The sequence below is a fragment of the Lutjanus erythropterus genome, chromosome 14 (genome assembly GCF_056507025.1).
Source record: "Lutjanus erythropterus isolate fLutEry1 chromosome 14, fLutEry1.hap2, whole genome shotgun sequence".
Taxonomy (NCBI): Eukaryota; Metazoa; Chordata; class Actinopteri; order Lutjaniformes; family Lutjanidae; genus Lutjanus; species Lutjanus erythropterus.
The window spans coordinates 2672731-2690797 of record NC_139330.1 but is presented as its reverse complement, the minus strand read 5'-3'; the positions used below and the strand labels follow the sequence as shown (position 1 = coordinate 2690797).

The following is an 18067-nucleotide window of genomic DNA, read 5'->3' as shown; positions in this document are numbered from 1 at the left end:
TCAAACGTGAGGATTTGCTGCTTTTCTTTGTTAATTATGATAGTATATTGCTTTTTTTTTTTTTTGTTTTCCAGTGGTGGTTGAACAAAACACACAGTCTTGAATAAAAATACTTATGTAGTTGTTTTCCATGTCTCAATTATGGCTCTTGTAATAGCTACTACTATTTACTAATAATAGTCATAATAAAAAGAAGAAAAGGAGAATCAGAAATGTGTTAGCAGACAGAGGAATAAAATATTTCCTACAATGTAATGAACACAGCAGCGTGTGGCGTACTGCTGCAGAAAAAAAAAAAAAGTTCTATTTTCATTTTCAGCCCCCACCAAATTCCCATCATAATTATGTCAATATCCTCCAAATGCAAACACTTCCAATCCTGACAGAAAGTAATATGGTGAAAGGCCATTAAAAATGAGCCCCCCCATCCACGCACACACACGCTCGCACACACATATGCACACCAATCACCTTCCAACTTGCCCCCGCCCTCCACCCAATAAAACTTTTGGCAGGCCTGAGCTGTTGTAATTGGCAGCCGGCTTGCCGTGCCGATAGACTCTCCTCAGTCCTGCGGGTCAAGAGTAATTTACTGAGCTGCTAAACGCCACTAGTTTCTCTCTCTTTCTCTCTTTCTACCCAGTCCAATCCCCGCGCCCTCCACCTCCCCCTCTCGCTCTGTTTTTTTTCCCTCAGCATCCATATTGGAATTCCCATCCAGGCTGTATTACAAGCCGAGATGATGGCTTAATCCCTTGTTAATTAGGGACAACATCTCCAGCAGCTGAGGCTAAAGCAGAGAGCGGCGGAGGCTCCAGAGACACGAGGGCTCTGGCCGCGCTTGCAGCCCAGCCAGGAGAGCCTTGCTAGGGCTCAGAGAGCTGGCGAGGGATGGGGGTGAGGAGGAGGAGGTGGGGGAGCTTGGATGTTGCGCTGGATGAGGACTGAAAGGGGCTGCTGCCTAATCCCCCACTGATGGCTCTTCTAGGCTAATGGAGCCTGGACAACTGGGCAACCGGATGCTCCTGTTGGCCCACTCCACTCCACTTCAGCTGGGTCAGGAGGAATGTGGTTTCACTGGTTGTATACTGGTGAGTTTTGTTCAAGGCCTCCATTGTAGATTTGGCTGGCTACCACCCAGCAAAATACCTGTTTCTGCACTGTAAAAAAGTTTTCATCATTTCAAAGTTACTGGATTCACTAAATATTTGAGTTTTAAAGAGACAGTTCACCCCAAATCAAAAATATATATTTTGTCTGCCTTCTCTAGAATATAATGGGACTCAGCTGGTGATGCTCAAAGTGACAAAAAAGTACATTTTTTGTCATCATGACCCGGTTAAGACAAGGTTGAGATAATCCCCAGACCTTGTTGTAAGTGGATTCATGTAGGAACTACTTTCTTTATGCAGTAGAATCTACTTGAACTACTTTCTTCTGCTCACAACAAGGTGGATAATCTTGAGTAACTGGTTACTTTTTGAATTTTTGGAAAGAGACACTGGTTTGGAATATTTCAAATGTATTTTTTGGCACTTTGAGCACAGCGAGCCAAATAACATGTAGGCCTGTTATAATTGAGAGAAGGCAGACATCTCTATGGCTGATGTGTCCAAAACTCGACAACTCACACCAAAACTTTATAGACAGATAAATAGCACTACTTATACATATATGTATGTATAAGGAGAAATGACCCTGTAAGTCCAATTCTTAATTTTTGAAATGAACTAAAACATGTTTTTCCAACCTATAATCTTTTGTTGAGATAATTTTCTTTTCTTCTTTAGATAAACCAAATCTGTGTATTTTAGAGAGAAAGAGAATTGAGAAAACTTTTGACCACAACCCAAAGATATTGACTTTACTGTCATAAAGGAGTAAAGAAATTTGAAAATATTGACATTTAAGAAGGTGGAATCAGAGAATTTTGACCTTATTTCTTTAAAACATTGTTCAAACCAATAAAAAAGTTATTATGCAAATAGTTCTTGTAGCTTTTTTAGTTTTAGTTTTTTTTTTCCAGTGTGTGATTTGTTTGACCATACTTAGGTTGCCAGGTTTTTCCAAGGGGGTCTGCATCTATGTGTGTGTGTGTGTGTGTGTGTGCATTTATACGAATATTTGTTCATCACCTCATCTGCTTTTCTTGACAGCTATGGATCGTATTTCCCATGGCGCACACAAAGCAAAGCCTCAGTCGCACTCAGACAAACAAACAAACTTAATCCCATCATAACCGTCTCTACACTGTGTTTCCTTGTGTAAAATTGTCTCGTGTAAAACTGTCTGAGGGAGAATTTGCAGGTAAATGGAGGGAGAAGCAGCGGGGGAAAGAAAGGGAGACTCAGCGGCATGAAAAATGAGGGGTAAAAAGGTGGATGAAAAGTGCGTCTTCTTACGTTTCCTTCTCGGGTGGCAACAAAAGCCTGCTTATTTGGGCCCGCATTTCCACTAGCTAAGTGTTGGAGTGTAGTGGTAGCGGAGTGCATTATAAATACAGCCAGGCTTGTCACTGTCCCCTCTAACACCCCCCACACCCCCACCCCGCCTACCCCCCGGAAGGCCCAGACTCCTGGGGAGCTCCAAACACTAGGTAATTATCCACCATCATACCGCCCGCTGCTTCACTACCTGTGTACGCAGCTCCACTAGAGAGGGGGGAGAGAGATGGAAGGGGAGGGAGGTGGAGGGGGGAGACGAGGAGGGATGGATGGAAATGGAGAGGGATCAAGGTAGAAGGACAGAGGATGTGTGTGCCTGTGTGTGTGTGTGTGTGTGTGTGGTGGCGGTAAAGCTGAGGAGAGAAGGAAAACATGGAAAAATGGTGCGAGAGACGACTGAGATGGATGGACAAAGACATTTTTGATGTCCTATTTAAAGGAGCAGTACACCCACATTCTTACAAGACTCATCTATCAGAATTAAAGGGATAGTGCAGGGTTTTTGAAGACAGGTTTGTACACTTGGGTGCAGATCCTGGGGTTGAAAATATGAAGTTGGCCTCCCCCACACTTTTGAAGTAATTCACACATAAACTATCCAGTTCAAACAAATGCTGTAGAGCTGGGCTAGTCAATGTGACTAATGAGTATCTGTGGCAAACTCTTCATCATAGGTTAGTTACTGGATGTTACTGAGTAGTTGCCATTTGTACTGAGTGTGCCTATAGATCAAGGCGAATCAGAAAACAGTCTTAGTGATCACTGTGTCACTAAAGATTCTCCTGTGAAAAAATATGGCTCTAACATAAAACATCTGCTTTTTTAATAGAGTTTGGTGCAACAGTCTGTTTACTTGAAAAACACCAGGAGAAAAGGGTATTTCAATGTCAATAATTCACAGAAGTTGACATATCAAATCAAAATCAAACATATAAAGGTATAAAATAGTCTCTGTGTTACTGGTGAATCAGACAAAATATATCATTAATCCAGTTCTAGGTCAGCAGACATCAGTAGCCCTCTGCTAATTTCTCCGAGACTGTGTACCTGTCATCCTGGAGCTGTCCACCAGAAGCCCCCAGACTTTTTCTCCAGTGTCACTCCCACTTCCAGTTTGCCCTGCAGTCACCTGACCGCCCCTCCCACCTGCACACCTGTACCTACTTTTCAGCCACCTGCACTTCCCTGTCTTCCTGCTTGCCTGCCTCCCTCTACCAACACCCTGAAACCTGTACCTGCTTGCCTGCCTGTAAGCTTTTGCATGTTCACCATTACAGAAAAACATACATGAACTGTTGCTGATGTTTGTGTATGCCCACATTTTAGTGTTTTGTTTCTATGTTAAAGGACTAATGTGTAGGATTTAGTGGCATCTAACAGTCCTGCAGACTGCAAACATGTCATTTCACCCTCCCCTTCCACATGTGTATGAAGACCTATGGGGCTATGAGAAAACACAAAAGGCCGAATCAAAAGCCGGTGTGCCTCTGTAGATAAAAACAGCTCATTCTAAAATAACAACAACTCGACAATTCTTATTTTTAGGTGATTATTCAGGTGAATATTATATTCCATTTCTATCAATAAATCCCCCTAAATTATACAGACCGGACTTTATTTTGTCAAGCAGGGCTCAATCTTTGATACTGATAGTTTTGTACTGAAGCTGCTGGGTTCCAATACTTTGTGCAAATATTTGTTATCTTAAAATTTCATCATTTTTGTGTGCCAGGAACTTGCTTAGTATTCCTGGCAAATTTTATTTTGTCAAGGTGAAAAAGCCTGTAAGACAGCATTCAGAGTATTGTAGTTTGACATTGATTGAGCTTGTGGAAAGATATTTAATACCAGTTTTGGCCCCTATTTTTGGCCCCCAGTTCTCTACTGCAACAGCTCTCCTCTAAATGGGGAAGAGAGTTAGATTCTTTCCAATGACAAGAACTTTTGATACATCAAAGCATTGTGTGTGTTAACATGTGTTTTCTGCACATCAGACTATTTGTCTTTGACTGAATGATATTGACTCTGTTTTATAAGCATATGCTGCACTGCTTTTAAACTAAGAACACAGCGTGAAAATGAACAGAAAGTGAATGAAGGGAGAAGAGAGAAAAAAAGCTCTCTGCCCTTGTGGCTCACCCTGTTAAAGTGTCTTTATTAGGAGTCAGGGACTGATCACACTGCTAAGTGACCTGCCAAGGTCACAGAGAAGGGCAGCTGTGGTAATTAGTATGCTCTTTGGTGCAGCAGGGCCACATTCGGCTTCAGCGACATTAGTATGCTTCACTGTTGGACTAAGGGGTTACGCTAAGCTACACTAGCCATTAGTATGCTCACTTCTCAGTAGAAGATGCAGTGCTGGGCTGTGTTCATCATTAGTCTGCCCCATTCAGGGAAGGAGTGGACAGTCCACTTTGACGCTTTTATTTTTCTGGATTTCAGCTGTGTACATTTACAGACTGTCATAAATCTGTTAAAATCAATGTGACAAGAAGTATCAAAGTGATGCTGGTTAAATCTATCTTTTGATCAAAAGGCAGAGGAACATGACTTCTGATGACTCTAAAGTTGTCTTATTGTTGCGAATTCTTAGCTCACTTGCTAACATTAGCCTCTAGAAAGCTTAAATTCAGGAGTCACTTGCTTTTTGTTCAGGGTTGGATCTGTGAAAACAGGAGCTGTGGTAGTGTGCAGTAACCAGGCTAAGCTAACTGTTGATGGTCAGTGTTACATACAGAACATTCATGGCTGCTTCTTAAAGGTGTGCCCACTAGCCGGGCATTGTCAGACGACTTTGCAGATGTGAATTAGTCTGGTACATGTGCAGACCAAAATGCCACTGGACACAGTTGAATAGACCTCCAATCAGTCAGCACTGAAATGTGTGATGTAGCGATGCTTAATCTGTTTTAAACCATGACACAAGATGGCAGCCGCCGGTTTGCAATGTTTCTCATATTACGTCTAAGCAGTACACTAAAATGTTTCTGAATTGAGGAAATAGGCAATGAAATAACAGAAGATTCAGTCATATTTGATCAGCACTGCCTAGTCTGACACTTTAACCTCAGTTTGAGGAGACTGAGGTGTTGCATTTGATAGACTTACAACCAGTCACAGCAGTGAAACGTGACTCAAATCTGGACTGGTGACGCTCCTCCGTCAGCCATCAGACAAAACCTGAACGATATTAAATTAACAGTTGTGGTTGGCCAGATCGGATCCAATTCTGGTAGAATGGCTTTTGGCTATTTCTAACACACAAAAAAGGCACTAATAGTGAGTGAGTCACATCATCATCACTTGACTCTCAAATTCACCTTAGGCCTGTGAGGCATTTTAATGTCTTTCAAGTTGTTTTCTCTGGTTGTATGAGCCACAAGTGTTGCGGTTCAGTCTCGCCGCTCTCATCAAGACATCCTTCAAACCCACTGTTTGATGTACCTGTCCAGCACTCAACCAACAAAGTTAACAACTAGCTGTTAAAAATGTTGATTTTGCAAATAGAGATTATATTAATCTAGAGGCCAGAAACACAACTCCACATGAGTAGTAATGTTGCTCCTTAACAGCTCGATGTGCAAATGGTAATAGTTTGCTAACACTTGTGTGACATGTGTTTTTTTTTATGTCTCCTTGTATGTTTACACATTTCAAATACAAATATTCAAGTGTGGAGGCTTTAGAGATGGTGGAAGGCATCAAGACATACAAGTACTGAGTCGGCTAATTAATGTCATTACTTTTTCAATGAGTAAGTGACAAATTGATTATATTCTTCCTGACACTTGCTCAACACTAATTCAATGATGATGAAGTGTCATGAGGAAAAAACAAAGCAGAAATCTTTTTTGTTCTGATTCGTTTATGATTTGGCAATCTCAAAGCCCATTGGCTATCAAAAATCCCAAATCCTAGGTTGCAGCAATGGTGCCTCTGCAAAATGGTGTCGGGGGGGGGGGGGGGGGGACTTATTTCAATGTAACATTTTCACATGGGGAGGCGAGTCCTGGCATTAAATGGATATATCCACGCCAAAGAAAAAAGGTAACACCTGCTAGCTTGTTTTGTTCATACTTTTAGTGACCTAAGTGGTAACTTGCCATTTTCAGTAGGTTGCTAGCTTAGAGGTTGCCGTTTCCTGTAGCAATGAGGAATGTGAAAATGCTGCTTATACCCAAAGTGCACATCCGTCAAGTCAAGGCAAATCACATTTGAGCCAGTGCTTTCTGCCTCTTTTGCTTTCCACATGGACTGTTTACCTGCATGCAACCAAAGCCCACTCAATCTGTGATTGGTCAATACTACCTGCACTACAAACGGACACCAGAATGATCACTTCCGCTACCTTACTCTCCCTTACTTACAGATTCTGCATTCAAATGCAGATCTGTTGATGGAGATTACTGTTTTTTTTAGCCTTGCAGCAGTGTTGGCTGCAGGATGTAAGATGCTGAGCCCTCACAAACCTCCGCGTGCCCTTCCTCTGCAGGGCAAAGCCGGCCTAGTGGGCACTATCCATTAATATGCACCTGGTCAGCGGGCCAGCGCCGGGCTCGGCTACACGAGCCATTGTTCCGCCACAATCAAATTAGCCCTGCTGATGAGGCCTGAGCTCTGTGACCTCCTCGGGCCCAGTGGCTTCACAGCCCCAGAAATGACAAAGAAGATCTGAGAGCTCGGGGTCTTGAGGGACGGCGGAGGCTCACATACTGATTTCTGATTATGTCGGCTCTCCTTTTATTTATATATTTACCCTCTGGAAGTAAATGAGACGAGGTGTTGACTGCAATATGTGAAACAGACGCCCCCAGCAAGCGACATGTGAACTTGGCATTGATGTCTAGCAAAGACAAAGGACTTGTATGATGTGTGTGTGTAGATTTTACTATTGTGTGGTACTTTTATTTAGTCCCTGCAAGTAGCGTACATGTCACGCTCAGACATTGGCAGTCAGCTCATCCCTCCCAGATCCCTCCAGACCAACCCTCCCCTCCCCTCCCCTCCCCTCCCCTCCCCGCCTCCCGCTCCCTCCCTTCACCTCTTGTCCACATTTGTCTGATTTAGTGTGATCAGATCTGAGAGCCGACGCCTGCTGCTGTTGTTAATGCACCGTGGGTTCCACATAATAGCGGCTCACACTGCCTATACTCCTACTCTGCTGTGGGGGGACCATGAATCAGGTGGCAACCGGAGAAAAAAAGAGGTGGGAAATTAGACATGCAGCATACCAATATTTACAGTCCCAATATACACTGATGGAAGTAGCCCCTCGATTAATGTTTCGTATCCTCTAGTCCATTTCTTCCACTCAGGCCCATCCTGCGTGCGCCGAATCAACTGAAATTTATATCGAGCAGATTTGTGAAACAAGACTTTATCGCCTGGGAGTTCTCCAAAAGCCTGGCTGACCCGCAGATTTGATACGGGTCAACGAGGGTTCAGTGGAAGAGCGGAGCACGGAGGAACATGGTAAAGAAATCACAATCAGATTGCACAATTACACTCCGGATGACTGCAGATCGGGTGGCAGCTGAATGGTCCCGGTGAAGGGGGGAAAATGAGAGAAAGGGCAGAAGCAGGAAGTTCATGTCCTGTAATTTTCAAACATGTTAAAAGTGATACCTTGACAGTTTGAATATTTTCTCCATCACCAGGCAGATATCATATTATGGAAGGAAAACTGTCGGCACTCATACTTATTGGTACTTAACTGAAAATCGGCTTGTTAGTATTCTGACCTTTGTCTCCTTAATTTGACAAGTGCCAAACGTAGAGGGCGGAAAACAGAAAAAATTTCATTGTGTCGAGGTTTCACCTGAAGACACATCGCTGATTATAACTCCTCTCTTTGCTCTGCAAACCTCTGTATGTGCACTACATTTTTAGAGCAACTAAAAATCTTCATAGCCTCTGATTGCTGAAAATATAGTCCACAATATAAAAATGCAACAATTGTTTTTGCAACTATTTTGCATATTAAAGACTTCTTCTATGCACAGAAAACATTTATTACTCTTAAATTTTGTTCCCAAATTTGTTAAAATCTGTGTTATCCATTATCCATTCACCTGACAGTTGTGACACATAGAGATGCTGAACAGCTGGCAGTGGTAGAGAGTAATTTTATTGAGGGACCAGGCTATGGCCAGTTGTTTTGTCAGAGGAAACATTTATATAAAGTAATGGCGCACAAAATACAACATGAAATGCCATGATTGCTATGTTTTTCAGTGATATATGATGGTGCTAAAACCACCCCGGACGCAACAAAATGCTCTTAAAATGTCAGTGTGCATATGTGGAACATTTGCATGTGACTGTAGCCTTATCATGAAAAAAGATGTGTATTTAACACTAAACTATGGTTATTTCAAACAGGACTACAATACCACATTATTCCCCAGGAGGGCAAAGTCATGACCAACCTAACCAATATAGACCACAGGTACTAGCCAATCAGAGGCAGAGTACGGCAGATCATGACTTTGTCCTCCTGAGAAAACAATGTTTTCTGTAGACCAATGTGAAATAACCACAGTTCAGTGCCTAATAAATGTCATTTTTCAAACTTAAACATCACATTTTAGAGTGCACTTTTATTGTGACCACTCCCAAGATGCACCTGCGCAATAACTCTTAATCAGCATCTCTATATGATATACAAATCAGCTGGATGGATTGTCTTGGCAAAGAAGTGCTTACTTACACAAATTTGGGAACAAAAGAGAAATAAACCTTTTATTTGCATAAAAAAACCTGACATCTTTTATTTAATCAATAGATGTGAAAACAAAAGTGTTGTGTTTATATTTTTTGTTGAATATATATTTTAAAATAAAAGTCACTATAATTGGGTGCTTTAGGATTAAGAAGTCCATGAGCAGCATGAACCCAGATTCCATATTGGTCAGGTCAGTACATATATATTCTTTATACATTATGGATTTTATGATGATGTGTTTGGTGGCAGTTCAGATTACAGTGATTTTGGATAGAGTGCATTTGTTTTGCCATTTCAATTTGCCAGCAGAGTAACACAAATATCACTAAAAGTAATTAAATGATTTTCTTGAAAATAATCCGAGCTAATCCATTCACACTTTGAGGCCACTGGAAAATGATTCTTCGTCCTTCCTGCAAAAAAACAAGGTCAACAATTAGAGAGAGGGGACTTTTAGACACACAGTGGGCCTCATGGTTGGTGAGTCCTAGTAATGCTTTGCTGAATTATTGGCCATAAAGCTTCTGTTTCATGACAATTTCAATGTCATTGTTTAAATTGTTAGTCAGCACCTGTTTCACAGTGAAAAATAGTTGTTGCAATACTGATGAAACCAGTGTTACAGGATAACCTAGACATCTTCAAAAAACTTTCAACTTAGTTTGAACCTAAATGTCTGGATGTTTTTGGACCTGCAGTGGTAAAAAATGTGCTTCATTGCAGTTATTTGATAAATCCAACTTTAGGGCCTGTCACACCAGCATTTAAAACAGAAAAAAATGGAGCAAAGTGAATTGTAGAATTGTTTTAACCTTCTGCATCCAATTCAATTTTGATGAAATTTGAGGGAGACACATTGTGTGTTTGCAGAGCAGTGGGTTATTTTTGTGATACCAAGCTGTTGGACCAATAGGATATTTTTCAGACTACCAAGGTTTTGGAATAATGAGCCAACGGGACAATGGTCAGTCACCCAAATACTGTGCTTCTCTTGAGTAAACTGTGTTGGCCCTATTATCTTGTTAGCAACTGAGCTAGCTAGAAAACTTTCTAACTGATATTAGCATTAACATCTTCCCAGCTGGCTAGTGTGTTAGCTCTCCACCAACAGTTGTTCATCAGCTATCTCTGCCAGATGTCTAAACATCCAGAACCTGATGTTGTACAAGTTCCAAAAAGACTTGCACGACTTTCCTTTAGTCTTATGATCTATCTGGAGACACAGTACATGGTTTGTCGTCCCAAAGTAGTGTCGTAACACGTTCTGCTGTGCCCTGATCATGTGCCTCTGCCCTCTGTCTTTTGTGGCTCAGTCTTCCTCTATTCTCCTCCTCTGTCTTAGCTCACTTTATCTCTCTTTTTTTCCCAGCAGCTGGCTTGAATACTGATGGAGCTCTCTCTGGATCTGATTAAGCCCCCGCTCGGCAGAATCAGACAGTAGACATAAATATCTGGGGGCATCTGAGAGAGAGACGAGTCGGTTAAAGAGGACCGAGTGTAGATCGGGTTTCTACCCCTGATGAGAATCGATGCGACTTGACCGGTCACAGAGTGACTCAACATGTCAGCTCTAAAGAGACCGGCCATTATATCATTAGAACTAATTTCATCTTCCTCTACTTGTGTCTCCATTGTTAGTCAGTCATTTAGTGAGGATGTGCATCCATTGTCATCATTTTTAATGTTGGAGGCTTTGAATTACCAAAGTGACTTCGTGTGTGTGTGTGTGTGTGTGTGTGTGTGTGTGTGTGTGTGTGTGTGTGTGTGTGGAGATGATAATGGTTCCAATTTCCACTTCTAAATAAAAGAAGTTGGGATTCAAAAGCTGTCGTAGGTCAATATTCATGAAGGCTATCAATTTTAGCAAGTGTCAAAAAATGCCATGAGTGAGAGAAGAACCAGGTTTACTAAACAGCCTTTTCAAAGTACAATCAGTTGTATGTAGCCATGCAGATAGTTTTGGTTTCATTTGCCTCAGGAGCCGTAATCACAAAAGGTTTTATGTTGCCATTAGAAGTTCTCCTAAATGGTGCTAAAAGTTTCTGTAGTATAGCCAGTTTGTTTAGTATTAAAAGTTTCCTAATGCGTCTTTACAAAGCTGTTGTAAACATTTACTCGTGACGGGAGAGAAGTCCTGAGCTAAAAGAACGGATCGAGTTAGTCAGTTAGTTGAAGTTCCTCACTATGTCATGGTATACACTTGATTATTTAATGTGCACATCATGAACTGAAGAACACATTCTGGTTTGGTAAGTTCTTATAGAGGGCTGAGGAGTTGTGAGAGTTGTGCAACCCATCCTCATCAATGCTACTGAACTATTATTAACATACTGAATCCTTATTAACTTGCCATCAGTTGTAAATGTGCAAATACAGACCAGCAACAGCCCTGAAAACGTAATCTCTCAATCAGCTTCCTACTGTGGCTGAAAATGGCGTGTTCATGTTGGACACTGTCTCTCAAGGTTATGGTTATTTTCCAACATAATTTCTGTATTTTGTCCCTGTTTTGTTTGTTTGATTTTGCTCAGCTAACAAAAAGGCAAGAATGTAGGGATGGGCTGATCCGATGCTCAGTATCAGTATCTGTCTGATACTGGCCAAAATCACTGGATCCGATATCAGAAAAAACACAAAGGTATCATTTGATGTTTCACTAGCTTACGCTGTCATGTTAATGGTTAATAAACAGCAGCACTGTCATCATGCCAGTTGTGTGGAGTTTTAAAATAAGAAAAGTAAAACAGTCCAGTGCAATTTTGCATTTATGTGATTAATTTAAATTTAATAGTCTATTTTTGACTGATGCAGCTCAACTTGCACAGAGTATATTGAGTGGGCAGGAAGTTAGACCAGAGACACACCAGAGAGAATCTGGCCGAAATATAACACCCCGTGCAGACTCACAATTATAAAAACAAAGAAAAAAAAAGAAACTATTTAACTACAAAGTCTCAGGGACCTCTTGTGATTTCTGGCGCTCCCCTAAGGGGGGACCTGGACCCCACGTTTGGAACCAGTGGGTTTGACTGTCAGTCTCTCCCTCTTTTCTCATCATCTCATTTTTAATTTGGTGACCTGTTTGGTTTAAAAGTGTGTGCTGCTGCTGCCAAGTTAACTATTTTGTTAATAAATATTTCAGGAGTAATATTTGGCATCAGTAAATAAATCCAAAGAGTGATAACACATGTTATAGAGGCTGTTTTGCACAGATATACAGGTGAGATTTTGGCTTGACCTTTGGTGTGCCTTACAAAAATTTTAAAACCACTGCTAGATAACTCGCAGACCTCAGTGTCAACGCTTTAGGGACAATTTCTTTGACAGAAAGTGGTTAAAATAATGTTTCTTTATTCTTTCTCTTTTTTTGTAGTGGAAATTGAACATTTATGCCACCTGTCCAAAAACATCTATGGTTTCTTTAGGGAGATTTGTATAAATGTTGTCCAAAAAAATGTCCATCAAGTTCATATCATTCATCGTGTCATTTGTGTTGTACAATATGTTGTCCTTATCCAGCCAGCTGGGGAGAAAATGCCTCTGTTTCGTGGTGTTGAGTAATTTTTAAGATCTCAGGCCAGCTCTCACTCTCTGGCACAGTGACATGCAGAGCTCCCTCTCCTCTAGCAGTGCTCTGATATCTCCACTAGAGGCTCCCTGTTGAGTGCAACACACACACACACACTCACTCCTCCTGTGGCCACACACACACACTCTTCATTCACTCCCTCATGCTGTTCTCCTCAAACACACTCCTACAGAACAGGGACCAGGGTGGATTGCTATTTGGCGTTGCAGGGCATTAGCCGCTGATGTCTTAACACTTGTAAATGAACCCTCCGCCCCTCCTAATCTGTCACTTTAATGCACTATAGATTTTATTTCAGCCTCTGTAGTATCACATTCTCAATAATAATCATCAAGCCGACGCTGTTGTCCCCTCCTGCAGAAATTAAATCTCGCCGCTGAGTGCACAACTAATAAAAGATGTTGCCCGAGGAAATAAAAAAATAAATATGATGAATCATAAGCAGCGGGGATTTGTATTCAGATGCGAAAGACAATTACACAAAGAGTTTGAATTTATCAGCCGCTTCGCCTCTCAAAGGCTCAATAACGGGCCACCACCGCCGGGCGCTGGGAGCTGCATGCTCACACACACACACACACACAACACACACACACACACACACACACACACATATCACTCTCATGGACATCTGTGCAGACAGTGTACAAACAAACACACTCATGCATATTATGCATAAAGCATCCAGACACACACACACACACATTTGCTCTTGCACCCTGTGAAACACACACACACAATCACACACACAATCACACACACACACACACACACACACACACACACACGCTACCAAAGGGCTTCTTTATTTAAAATGTGAGTTCTTGATGTTGAATAATATTCCTTGAAAATGTTCTTTAATTTCTTTAGGGCTTCTGTTGAATGATCTTCCCAGAAAACTAAAACATATTTTCACCAATTATGGATTTATGCCATGATTTCATATCTGACTGTGCAGTGTTTGTGCCCATATGTGTATTAATATTTAATTGTGTAGTGTGTGCCAGTGTGTGTTACATGTGGTGTTTCTGCTGCACTTAAGGTTTAATAATGCACCATACCATCCGTTACCATATGCCAGGAAAATCAGTCAAAATAGTTTTAGAAATGTGTAGAATTTGACAAAAATGCATTTTTTGAGTAAAAAGTTTGTTGTACTATGATCCCACAGGATCACAAAACTAAATCAGGAAATACAGAGTCTCTTCTGAGCGTCCCTGTTTGGATTTCCACCACATCTGAAGAAGTGTGAAGAGAAGATTAGGCAAATCAGAGCAATTACAGCTTAAAAAATGACACAATTTCATATTCACGGTTTTCACAAACAAGGACACAAGACACACAGATTGTGTTTTTGTTGTTTTTACTGTTGTGTGATTCAGATGTTTGAATGAGCAGCAGCAAAACGTGTTTTAGCCACTAAGAAAGGTCCTCCTAAAAAAACTAATCAGTATCAGTTTAAGTGTACACTACATTTAGATTATCTTCACCATTTTACCTTTCTGTCAGATACAGTTTTTTGACAGGAAACCTGTTATACAAACTAAGAAACACTCTTTCCAAACCACCCAAACTCCATAGGCAAAATGGTTAATTTTACCTCACAGAACACAGGAGTTAATTGTCTACTGCTGCCTCAATCTGTCAGTTTGTTTGTGTTATTGTGCGACTCTGGTGAATATGAACTACCCTACAAAAAACACCAAAGTCTCACAACAACAAACAAACAAACAGATGGAGGCAGCAGTGGACCAACAACTCCTGAGTTCTGTGAGATAAAATGAACCATTTTACCTATGGAGTTCTTTTCCTGTCCAGTTTTTGCAGCAATGCAATCCATTTTTCACTGCTCACTCCACACTCTGGGGCCTGAGTTGAATTGTTACTTTGTAGAACACCACAGTCACCTTCTCAACAAGTTGATAAGTGTATTTTTTAGAATTTTAAGAGTAGCAGTACTTGAGCATACAACAAAAAAAAGGTTTAAACTAGTGCCAGAACTGAACCGATGGAAGGACACAGTCAATGAAATCTATAAAATGGAAAAAATAGATCACAGCTTTTGGATTCTAACTCAGATTTTTTTTTTTTTTTATGTGAGATGGCAAAGAACACAAAAACAAAAAAAAAAGTATTTGAATAGTGAGGCATTCCCTGAGCCAAACTCTTTCTATTTTATTTATTTCTTGTTATATTTTATCTTCATTTCATAATTTTTTTTTTTTTAATTATACATATTTTTTTTGTCTTACTCATTTCTATTATGTTCTTAATGAAATGTAAAACTATTACTGTTAATGTTATTTCTTCAGTAGCCATAAAGTTGTATTTCTGTACTTCTGTGAAGTAACTATTGTAAATACTAAAAATTAGAATATTCTAAATATAGTGTATACATAAAGTGGTACAGTTGCTGAAATACCTGTTGTTGCTGACCCAGGCGTGTGTTAACCACCATCTACTATAGATGATACACTGACTATCAATAATTACCGCATACAACACCACTTTGAATAATCCAAACTACCCCTTTAAAATAAAATATTTTCATGATTTTTTTTTTTCTAAATCCAAATGATTTCTTTCTTTATGTGAAGTTTTAAGTCCTTAGTATGTTAGTTTTTACCTTGTAGGACATCATATTTTTCTCGTCTTTCCTGGACACTGTTGAACAACAGAACCTTGAGAACCTTACAGGCAGTGCTGATCACTGTGATGTGAGAACAACCAGCTTCCACTCAGCGGCGGTGCTTCACACCACAAAGCTGCTGGACAAACGTCTCCCCGGATAGCTCACACCTAACCCCTTGTCATCCTTCTCCTCTCCTCATCGGCTCCTCCTCTCCTCTCTCCTCCTCTCTCCTCCTGTCCTCTGTCCCCGGCTTTCCCTTCCTCTGCCTGGCTAGTTGACAGTTCGAGTCGGCCGGGGTCACCTCCCCCACTTCCCAGGGGTTTGAAGGGTGCAGCTCTGGAGCTGGAAGCCCCACGCCCCAGCGGCTCCCTGACTTGCCCCCAGCGAGCAGCGAGTGAAGTGCGGGGAAGTGCGGGTCGCTCTGCTGGGAGAGCAGGCTGTGGGCCTGGAGGTTTGGCCCAGGACCGACGCTCCTCCTGTAGTGAGACCAGGCCAGACACAGCCTGCCAGGCGCTGACTTGACCTCCTCAAACTGATGTGGCACAAGCTGGCAGAGCGGTCACTGCTGCCACTGAGTTTGGGTGGAAAAACGATCTCTGCCCTTTTCCTCACTTTCTCACTGACTGCTTCTTCCTCCTTTGTTCTTATGACATGCATTTTTCTTTTTCCTTCATTTTCTTACTGAGTCTCTAACCTACACTGCTATGAAACCCTTGTAAGATCTGCTCCTTATGTGGTTTACTTTGAAATAATTTAATAATGTACTAAACACTTCTTGTATCCTTTGTCTGCATAAAGCATTGTAAGTTAGTAATAATTGTTTTTATTTTATTGTTTCTTTTTTGCTTCATAAAATAGGATGACAGTGTATTTAAGCTACTGTTTAGGTAATGTAATATTGAGAAGAACAATGGCATCAAATATTTCAGAAAGTGTCCCAAAACAACATCTATATATGTTGCTTTGAAGGCTGAATAAATTAGTCAAAATATTTTATTATTAAATAGAAATACCAATATTTACATGTTGACTACAAAAAAAAGACTTAACTTGCAAAGAATTAGTATTGTACATATAAGTAATGTCTGTATGTCGCAGAATGAGTCCAAATAGTGAGCTGTAGCCATAGCTGACACATTAAATAGGGTGAAATCATATTTAGTGTACAATCTATGGTTGAGGCGAGTTGTTTCATTTCACCCCCTCCTCCCCAGACTCAGAAGTTCAGGCTGGCTGCTGCAAACTGACAAGCAAAGAGATGTCCTACACTGTAAGTTGATCAGCTGTTTAACTGTCTGTTGTCTGTCGATATAAAGCTAAGCCTGTTACTCTGAAAGCAAAAGCTCACCACTCTCAAAATACACACTCTAGAGTTGGAGTTCAGTGACTGCCTGCCAGACTCCATTTTTTCAGTTTAACTATCTTAAACATCTGCCCCTTCCTCTTATGACTCATAAACAGATGCTAACTCATTTGCTGAACATTCGGCATGACTTTGAATCCCGATTAACGTGAGCTGCAGGAAACTGAAGCGAGTGTTTCAACTTTACATGTTTCCTTGATCACTGACGACGTATCATGGTCACTTTATTTTTTTATTTCTTGCAGTAAACATATTACAGATTTCTCCTCTAAAGGTCAAGTGTGTAAGATTTACAGGGATCGGCAGAATATAGCAGAAATGGAAGATAGTCATTTACACATGAAGCAAAAGAGAAGTTGCACATGGAGAGGCACATGCATAAACTAACACCTTGCATTCAAATTTCTACTGACGGTGAAAAATATTAAAAAGAGTGTACAATGCATGCTTTTGCACCCTCGTTTCATTCTTTTTCAACCTCGTTTTCATCATCTTAAAATAAGAATTGCTGTGGTTTTTTTTACCTCAGAATGAGACAAACCAAACATTGGCTATAGATTCAGATTTTTGAGTTTTGCACAAGTTTCCAGGTTCTCATACATACTTGGAAGGGGAGGGTGAGACAAGTATGCCTGTGAATATTCTCATTCATCCAGGTCATAGTTATCTTAGGGCATTAAATTGATCGCAACTGGGCTGGTAAAACTGTCTTGGAAGATGTTTCGCCTCTCATCCGAGCAGGCTTCATCAGTTCATGCTCATCAGACTAGATAGGTAGGACAGCTCTAGTCTGACTAGAGCTGTCCTATCTAGTCTAGTCTTTTACCAGTCCAGTTATGATCGATTTAATGGCCTAAGATAGGGTGAGACAAGGTTTTTGCAGTCTGCAAGATCACAACTAGATGCCACCAAAACCTACACACTGGTCCTTTAAAAGTGCTGCAATAACCTATTGATTGTATGTTACAATGATTGCCTCACATCATTGCTTATCAATGCAGAATTGTCAGAACTGTACAGTTTTATTCAGTCTCATGTCTCTTTAATATTTCACAGACTTTACCACAATGCAGTTTTCTAAGAACTGTCATGTAAGCATAAGCATCCCCAAAGTATCTGAGAGGTTGAAACAGAGTGTGACCCTGTCCGGGCTCATTGCTTATTACCACAAAGAGATTGCAGCTTCCTGCTGATAGCCAATGATGGCTCCTCTTTCCTTTTTTTTCCCTCTTTTTTTCTTTACGGTGGTCTGTCAGAGACAGCATCAAAGGTCTGGGGTCTGGTTGGAATGGCTGCATCCTGGGAACACATTAGC

The 18067-nt window shown here is 40.9% G+C and overlaps 1 long non-coding RNA gene across 2 annotated transcripts; it reads left to right on the top strand.

The window, feature by feature from the left end:
* Positions 1–3599: 3599 nt before the first annotated feature.
* Positions 3600–10833, top strand: LOC146315016 (uncharacterized). 2 transcript variants are annotated; one of them, XR_014771881.1, is made up of 4 exons: positions 3600–3693; positions 7512–7650; positions 7742–7916; positions 10541–10833. It is a non-coding gene; the product is annotated as an uncharacterized LOC146315016 (long non-coding RNA). The 2 variants fall into 2 exon arrangements; XR_014771882.1 differs by having other exon boundaries at positions 10538–10833.
* The last annotated feature ends 7234 nt before the right edge of the window (positions 10834–18067 follow it).